Source organism: Myotis yumanensis, unplaced genomic scaffold (assembly GCF_028538775.1).
Source record: "Myotis yumanensis isolate MYYU_CA2020_CCGP unplaced genomic scaffold, mMyoYum1.0.hap1 SCAF_3, whole genome shotgun sequence".
NCBI classification, from domain to species: domain Eukaryota; kingdom Metazoa; phylum Chordata; class Mammalia; order Chiroptera; family Vespertilionidae; genus Myotis; species Myotis yumanensis.
In genome coordinates this window covers 7,364,091-7,373,883 of record NW_027223754.1, presented here as the reverse complement: position 1 = coordinate 7,373,883, position 9,793 = coordinate 7,364,091, and positions in this window count along the sequence as shown.

Sequence of the window (9,793 nt, the reverse complement as noted above, 5' to 3'; positions counted from 1 at the left end):
GCTCTAACCACTAATCAACCAGCCAGGTTAGGGACTAGTTTATTGATGTGGTCAAAGGTGGCTTCTCTGGGGAGGTGCCTTCTGAATTGAGACTTGAAGGATGTGAGCTACCAGGCCTTTTATCAATCAGGATCTTAATCTTAGACTCCAGTTTTTTTCAAAGTTTATTTTTTATTCATTCCCCTCATTGTTTTGGGTAATGGAAAACATTCAGGTGTGGGTTGAAATGGATTTGGATATATAAAAGCAGGGTTCCTCTTCGTTGGCTTTCTATCCGAAGACAGGAACGCTCCAGCATTCAGGGCAGCCTCAGGTGCTTTTTTATGTGTAAGAGTGGTGGTGCTGCATCACATAACCGCACTGTGGCACATGTACACATATGTGTATATAACATGACTGTGAGCGCGCGCACTCATGTGTTTTTTTTTGTTTTTATGTTGCCTAAAATCTAAAAAAAGACTATTTTTAATGAATACATTTTAAATCTACGCTATAATAAGTAAAATAGAAATACATGGGAGCCCTGGAGGCCTCGAAACGGCACGTCCAGGGCTTCGGTATTAAGGTCTCCAGCTTTCCGTCTCCTGGTGCCAGTCCCACAGCAACAAGGACAACAAGTCTCCATGCTGCTTGCAGTTCTCGCCATCACCCGTCAAGTGGTTTTAGAGGCTGCGAAGCCCCGGGATCTGCAGCCCGCAGGCTGGAGACTCAGGATAGCCCATGGTTCCAGTCCGAGCCTGACGATCTGAGAACCCGGAGAGCAGGTGGTATAAATTCCAATCCAAGTGCGAGTCTGAAGCAAGACTGATGTCCCAGCTTGAACTCTCAAGCAAAGAGCAAATTCTCTCTACTCCACCTTTTTGTTCTACTCAGGCCTTCAGTGGATTGGATGAGGCCAACAATGGGCTTTCAAAGTCCACGGATTCAAATGTTAATCTCTCCCCTCACAGACACGCCCAGGATAATGTTTAACCAAGTATCTGGGGCACCTCTGTGGCCCCGGCAAGTTGATAAAATTAACCTTCACAACACAATTATGTATGCTATTTCCAATGATTGTTGATTATGCATACTATTCCCAAACTCATTATTTATTATAGTTGATTATCTTCTGTGTTTACCTTTGAACACTTAAAAATGTTTTGAAAATGGTGGAACAATGAAACAAAGATATTCTTTCCAAATAAAGTCTTTCTTTGAACTACATAAAACTGGGGCTTGTAAAGTTTTTTAAACAATCTCTGATTGTAGAATTATACATATTACCTGGAGTGAAACATGCTGTTATGAACACTCCCTTTGACCTCTAGGATACTTGCAATGAAATTTTAGGTCTTTAATGTGAAGTGCCTGGGATGGATTTTACTGTTACGGCTATGAAGAATGTATGATCGCCGAAGCCGGTTTGGCTCAGTGGATAGAGCATCGGCCTGCGGACTGAAGGGTCCCAGGTTCGATTCCGGTCAAGGGCATGTACCTGGGTTGCGGGCACATCCCCAGTGGGAGATGTGCAGGAGGCAGCTGATCGATGTTTCTCTCTCATCGATGTTTCTGACTCTCTATCTCTCTCCCTTCCTCTCTGTAGAAAATCAATAAAATATATTTTTAAAAAAAATGTATGATCAAGTGTTTTAATAATTAGATGTGGCTTTTGGCTATTTGTCCAATTATACTTGAGAGCTATAAATTTAAGATGTATTTTGCTCAGCAGTGAGAAGTTGATTATTTAACCTTTGGGAGGTCAGTCAGGCAATAAGTGAACGAAGTTAGCCATGGAGCACTCATTTCATAGCTCTTCCCATACCCCGTAGCTTCATTGTGGCATAGCTGCAATTCTGTCCTGTCTACTGAGCCCCAGAAGTCGTCTTGAAAAACTCAACTTGTTTGCCATTGCAGCTGAGATTTTACTTCCATCACTTGACTCTTAAGAGAAAGTCTTTCTTATTTATGGACACCTGGCCCTGGAGGCTCCTTTATTGACCTTTAGGATTCCATGACATCGTTTAAAGTAAGTATATCAGTCTTGCAGCAATTACCGAGCGCACGGCAGAACTCAGTTTTGAGCTATGCCACTTTCCATACTGTATCTTGCTCAGAAGCAAGACAGTCAACAGTTGTCGTTAATGAAGTTAGAAAGCCAACATTTTAAAGATAAGTAGTGTTGGTGGTAAATTCAGACCTCTATGTGGTAGGCAGAATAATGGACCCCCAAAGATATCCATGTCCTAATCCCTAGAACCTGCGAATATGCTGTTACATGGCAAAGGAGAACTAATGTTGCAGACAATTAATAAAGTTGGCCAGATAACCTTAAAATATGGAGATTATCTGCGTGAACCCAATATAATCAGTCACAGGGGTCCTAAGTAGAAAAGGGAGGCAACGGAAGTGGAAGAGAGGCAGGGAAGTCAGGGTCAGAAAAAGAGGTGTAAGGGCAGCAGGAAGATGAGTGTGATGCAAGCTGAGGCCTCAGCCCACCATTGCCAGCTTTGCAGACAGGAAGGACCATGAGCCCAGGAATGCAAGCAGCCTCCGGAGGCTGCAAATGGAAGGAAGCAGGTTCTCCTCGGCCTCCAGAAGGGAATCCAGAGCTGCCAATACCTTGACTTGAGCCCAGGGACACCCAAGTTGGATCTAAACCTACAGGTTTGTATTGGTTTAAGCCCCAAATTCGTGGTAATTTGTTACAGCAGCAATAGCAAATCAATATGCCATTAATGTGACTTTAGTTTGTCTAGTGTAGGCCAAGGCTCGGTTGGGAAACTTGGCTTTAATATATGGTGGCATGGATTCCCTTACAATAAAAAGGGATAGATTTTTAAATTCTAAAAAACCATCAAAGTCTACAAAAAATTCACAGATCTGTTTATTGGGACAGAGTTGAGCTGACCTTGTATTATTTTCTATGTACCACTCTTCCCCTCTTGCTTTAAACTGACAGATCAAAAGGGGTCAGCAATTTTTTTTTCTTACAAATTCTCCCAGAACCAACATCACATTGAAATTTATAGGGTGTCTGACTTCTGAAGTATTATCTCCTGTGGTTGCAGACAGTAAAAATCTTAAAATCTTTAGGCACTGATGTTAGCTTACATCAGCAAAAGGTGACAACCAAGAAAACATTAATGGAGCCAGAAAAAGATGATAGGGAAACTGAGCAAGAGAGGGTAGGTTTACATCAAATGTATAGAAGCAAACGGTGTAATTGAGGGACAGTATCTGTAGAGACCACAAAGCAGACTGAGTTTTATTCCATTCTTGAGCTGACCATTCTTCATCTGCCTGGTTCCTGAAATTCCCCCAAGGTCTGAGTAGAGAAAAAAAATCCTTAACCTAACCCAAGCAGCCTTACTTCACTTGAAATAATTTTATTTTAGGCTGTTGTCTTGAAATAATTCCCTATATAGAAGAATGTTGGAAAAAGTAATTTGTTATTGAGCATTTATAGTGCCCCCAGCATCAACAAATAACTTCAGCATATGCTACCTCCAAGAAGTTTGTTAGAATTTATATGCTATCCATGCTTCACAAAACCACCACTACTTATAATTCAAATTACTTTATATATTGTTACTAGTGGCCCGGTGCATGAAATTCGTGCACATTAAAAGGGGTTTAATTAGAGGAAATATTTTAATATTGCTATTTGCCCTTTCTCTATAATAGAAGTGTCAAAGATGAAAGAAAATTAGTAAAATGTGTATGAAAATATTCCTCCTGTCAGAGTCCCCACCCACCCACGTGCACCTCAAAATCACGCAAGACCCAGACCCAGCCACCCTCCCCGCATTGGGCTAGATCCAGACCTGGCCAGTGTCACCCTGGTCAAGCCCCGCTGGGTGGGGGTCGCAGCCTCAGGTCCCCTGGCCTGGTGCCAGGGCAGGGGATGCGCCTTGAGGTCCCCCGTCAAGCCCCGCCGGGTGGGGTACATGGCCTGAGATTCCTGTCAAGCCCTGCTGGGCAGGGGGTACAGCCTGAGGTCCCCTGTCAAGCCCCGACAGGCAGGGGGCATGGCCTCAGGTCCCTGGCCTGCACCGGGGTGGGGGGCGCAGCCTGAGGTCCCCAGCCCAGTACCGGGGTGGGGGATGCGGCCTCAGGTTCCCCCATCAAGCCCTGCCGGGTGGGAGGGCGCGGCCTGACGTCCCCCGGCCTGGCGCCAGGGTGGGGGGGGGGCTGTGGCCTGAGGTCCCCTATCAAGCCCCATGGGTGCAGGGAGGGGAGCACAGCCTCAGGTCCTTTCTAACTGCTCGTTAAGGCTCATTACGGGAACTAGGCCTCCACTGTGGGTACTGCCATCTTGTGTTGCAGAAACCCCTGCCTCCACTGTGGGCACTGCCATCTTTGTGGCAAAATGATGGTCAATTTGCATATTCCCTCTTTATTATAAAGGATTGATTTGAGAGAGGAAGGGAGAGGGAGATATGGGAACATCAATGATGAGAATCATTGATCAGCCACTTCCTACATGCCCCCCACTGGGGACTGAGCCTGCAATCTGGGCATGTGCCCTGACCAGGAATTGAACTGTGACCTCCTAGTTCATAGGTCAATGCTCGACCATTGAGCCACACTGGCTGGGCTCAAATTACTTTTTTATTTTTTAAATATATTTTATTGATTTTTTTACAGAGAGGAAGGGAGAGAGATAGAGAGTTAGAAATATCGATGAGAGAGAAACATCGATCAGCTGCCTCCTGCACATCTCCTACTGGGGATGTGCCCACAACCCAGATACATGCCCTTGACCGGAATCGAACCTGGGACCTTTCAGTCCGCAGGCCGATGCTCTATCCACTGAGCCAAACCGGTTTCGGCATCAAATTACTTTTTAAAAGTAAGATTTTTCTAATAAGTTTACTCATACAGCAATTGCAGGCATTCCCAAACTCCAAGGGACATTATCCATTGTATCAAATGATATCCATTATATTTCATGTGAATGGTGCCCCCTGGTGTTGTGCCACTCAATGGCTCTGTATTTAAGTTCCTGATGCCTTCAGTATTTCTTACTCAAGCCTCTTCCTTGTTCTCTTGGACCCTCCTACAGAGTGATGCATTGTTTATAGTTGGGGTAAACCAGGCAGGCTCATTAAATGAAAGTTGTCCGGACTCCCACCGCTGCAATTCTGACACAAGTGAAGTTCATGTTGTAAAGTCAGGACCCACCGTCTCAGATACCTGCTTCCCTTCTTCACCTTCTCAAAATCTCCCCGGCTGGAATGAGCAGACTTTCACTTCCTCACTGTCTCTGGTAGGGACTTCTGTAGTCACATTATCCTTCTTTCTTTTCCTATATGAGTCATAATAGGAAATGACTGCTAACAATGTCAATTGCAGGGGAAAGGAATAAATAATTTCAAAATAGTATTCTTATTTTACTTACTAGAGGTCCGGTGCGCGAATTCGTGCAGGGTGGGGTCCAGCAGGCCCGCCCCGATGGGGGCCGATTGGGCCAGGCCAGAGCGGGGTAGGGGCTGCGGGTGGTTGGTCAGCAGCCCCACCCCTGATCGGGGCGTTGGGGGCCAGTTGCAGGGAGGTGATTGGGGCCCGGATCAGGCTGGTTGGCTGCCGCAGTGTGCGTCATAGCCATCATTGTTCCAGTTGTTCTGCCTTTCCGGTCACTGGGCTTTTATGAGAGATATTTCTCTTGTTAATTGCATTTATTCAGTTTTGAAACATGAGTACAGAAAGGTGCTTTACCCTATATTGATTTCCAAACTGCAGGTTATTATGTGTGATAACTAACTCCCTCATTAAGTATGGTCCTCCACCACAGTGCAAACTATAAATGCCTCCATGGACCTCTATTAGTTTTGATTTCACGTGAACCATGTCTTCCTTAGCTAATGTAGAAAAGTATTTAATAAGCAAATGGTGAAAAGCAATGAGGATTATCTGTTTCAACTATTGATTACATCTCTGACTGTATCATTGCCTCTGTCAATTGTCCCTTTGTATTCTATAAGTAGACTGTCTAGGAAATATTTTGCAATGATTATTTCAGATACATATGTGAGTAGTTACTTCTTTAGAAGCTTCCCAATTTAAATAAAAATTTTTCCGAATTTCCTGTGTAATTACACTTATTTTCTGCAACATAGGAAACAAATATGGGACAGCATGTCTCACTGATGTCTACATTTGGTGCCCCAAATTAGAACCAAGTCATTGTTCAGGCTTCTCTTCAATATGTACCAGTTCTGTGAACTGAGGGAAACAATTCATAATGGTCAATTCCCTCATTTGTAACACATGACCAATACCAACCCACCCGACAGGCTTTGGAAAGCCTTAAATAACATATGCAAAACATCAACATCTTGTGAGTATTCAATAAATGGTAGCTATTCACAGGTGAGTTCTTGAAGTGCTGATAGTTCTATTTTGACCTATGTAAATGTTATATGGACATTCAATTAATAATTGTACTATATATATAAATGGACCTCATGGACTCCTGTATTTCACAATTAAAAATGAATGGTAGCTTTTAGTGTTATTTAATGTTAATTTATGTAATGGTCCCTTAAACCTGATCTGAGTCCCTACTAATTACAAATCCTAATAGGGCATATTACTTAAAAATAGATTAGTTTTGCCCTGACTGGTAAGCCTCAGTGGATAGAGGGTTGGCCTGTGGACTGAAGGATCCCAGGTTCAATTCCGGTCAAGGGCATGTACCTTGGTTGCGGGAACATCCCCAGTGGGGTGTGTGCAGGAGGCAGCTGATCGATGTTTCTAACTCCCTATCCCTCTCCCTTCCTCTCTGTAAAAAATCAATAAAATATTAAAGAAAAAAGAAGTAAAACAATTAAAAAAATAGATTAGTTTCATTTTGTAGTAAACAGATGGCTTTCCTCCTACATCCACTCCAATATCTGTTGCAGAAGGAAGCTATTTACACTGGGCCTCCTACTTGCTAACCCCATGCCTACTCATAGTCCAAAGAGGTGCTGCAGGAATTGAGAATGGGAAGTAGGAATGATACAGCCTTAGGACAGTTATCCCAGTCAATGGCAGCACCAACAGCCCCTAAGAATTTGGGTTAAAAACTCAAGACACCACCATTCTTCAGTCAACTAACTTTTTAAAAATTAATTTTTATTGACTCCAGAGAGGAAGGGATAGAAACATAAATGAGAGAATCATTGATCAGCTGCCTCCTGCACACCCCCTACTGGGGATCAAGCCCAAAACCCGGGCATGTGTCCTTGACCAGAATTGAACCTGGGATCCTTCAGTCTGCAGGCTGATGCTCTCTCCACTGAGCCAAACCAGCTAGGGCCCAACTTTCTAACTTTACCATTAAAAAAAAAAAAAAAATCCTGATTTTAACAATGTTAAGAAAAATCAATCTTAGGAGACTGTCTTGTCTTGTTTTTAATTCGGTTTCCCATCTTAATAACCTATTTTACTCACTAAACCTGATTGAAAATTATTTTAGGGTTTTTAAAAAAACAAACTTCAACTGCACCCATAAGGGATAATTCCCTAGTTGAGAATATTCAAGACAGGCAAGTACTCAGGAGAATTAATAAACAGCTACTTGAAATGATGTGACTCATTTCGAGGGACCGAAGATTTGAAGATGTGGTCACTAACAATTAACTAGCTGAAAATCAGTCTGAGGGGGATTTTCAAAAACTTTACAATTTGGAGAAGGTAAGCAATACAACATAGTAAAAGCTTGGGCTCTGGAATCAGATAGGGGTTTGAAATTGATCTTTGACCAAATTACTTTTTTCAGTTTCTTCATCTGAAAAAGGGCCAAATGAGCACAGCTACTCATAAGGCTGTGAGGAAATCAGAACACATGTCTAAGCAGTTAATAAACTAAGGAATACTGCATTACAGTGGGCACTGTGGCAGCTATTAGTCCTACTTTACAGCAGAGGGAGCCTAGATTCTCAATAACAGATTCCCAAATTTGCTTTCTTCTGCAATATACTATCTTGAAGAATTATTAAGTATGCATTTTTCTTAAATCAGGAATTCTTTAAAAATTTCAAGGGATTGAAACTTTTAATAAGTTTATAGCAAGTAACATTTAAAAATTCAACAGTATTTGTTTTTACACTAAACAGCTCCCTCCAAGTCTACCATATCAAAAGGTTACTAGAATTTAAAATATTTTCAATAACCTTTATGTTTACTTGAAACGATCCAATTTAGGAACTTACCAAACTACCTAGATACGTTATAGAAATTTATTCTTTGTAATATTTGGCTCATTTTTCTGACCATCATCATCCCACAAAATACATATTCCAAGAATAAGGAAAGAGAGGTAATTAAAAGTGCTTCCACTCATTCATGTTATTGCTTCTCACAACCCATTTATAGAATATGGAGATAACTTTGATATCAAGTTTAACATTCTCGAGTCATTCATTTTTAAAGGTTATCTGGTGAAATAAAAACTGATTATTTCAAGTACATAAAGTATCCTTATCTATTATTTAAATCGTGCTACTAGTGTTCTATTTACCTATTCTACTGGTAATATTACTAGCATGAGAAAGGTCATTTCTTGATTTTTCTCTTACATTATCACTGTTACTGCTCAATTTGCAGTATCTCAAAAGCCAGAAGAAAAGCCACAAAGATAACAAGACATCTTGGGCCAAAGTTTGAAGAAAAATCATCTACCACAATGGAATAATACAATTAGAATCACCCAAGACACAAAAACAGGATTCCATTTCATTACTAACAAAGGTATGTCAATTGAACAAGCTCATTAGAGAGCTGAGCATGGCTCTCTATTCTTCCTAGTATTAAGATTTGTAAACAAAAGACCATCCAGTTCTAGATTTGGCAACTGTACCTTCTCTATTCATAAAGTTGTATATCAGCTATGAAAAACTACTTGGTTGTAATTTACAATGACTAGTAGCAGGAAGCTTATTTGCAGGAATTCTGACTTAAGGGGAAAAAAAAACACAACTTCTTGAAAAGGTAAAATAGCTTAAAGCATTTAATATCTAAACAAATCAATCTGTTAATAGCAGTAGTCACAAAATATGTTTAATATAGAAACCCCCATTTATGTCTTAAGAAAAAGTGTAAATTGTATTTTACCTCAAAACATAAATTATTAACCCACTTAAAGAATCTGCAGTGGTCAAAAGCATGAATTTTAAACAATCTCAGAATAAAATAACCTTAAGTACTTTATACTGCTTTATATCTAAAAAATGCTTACACCTTCTCATAAAAATAGTTTGAGGCAACTATTTTTCCTTTTATTATTTAACAGACATGTTCAACATTATGGGCAACATTCTTAAAACCTTAAGCTTCAAACTTTCAAATACTATGGTCCCCTTTTCTTGATGTGGGAGGTTTATTACACTAGGGAAAAAAAAAAGCATGGTAGACAATATATTCTCACCAAATCAAAAGCAGTACAAAAGTTTTAAGACACTACAGAACTACACACCGTACCTAATGCATCATTAAAAATAGAAGACAGTATTTCCCTTAGCAAATAAAACAGCATACTGGTATGCTGTTAATGCTTATTTCTTAATGTGTACTGTCATTCATAAGTTATTTACAACTTCTACTGTGTGAAGAGAACTAGAATGTAAATTTTCTGCAAAACTGGAAAAAAGCAATACAAAATTTGTGAAAGCCTGTATTTATATTATACAAAAGTCAGTTTTTCTCTTCCAATACCAGATACCGTATGCGGTAATACTTTGCACATATTATAGTAATTCTTGAGGATGTTTCAATGCTGGAGGTAAGTTGACAGGCCTTGATTCTTCATCAAGGAGCACTAGGTCTT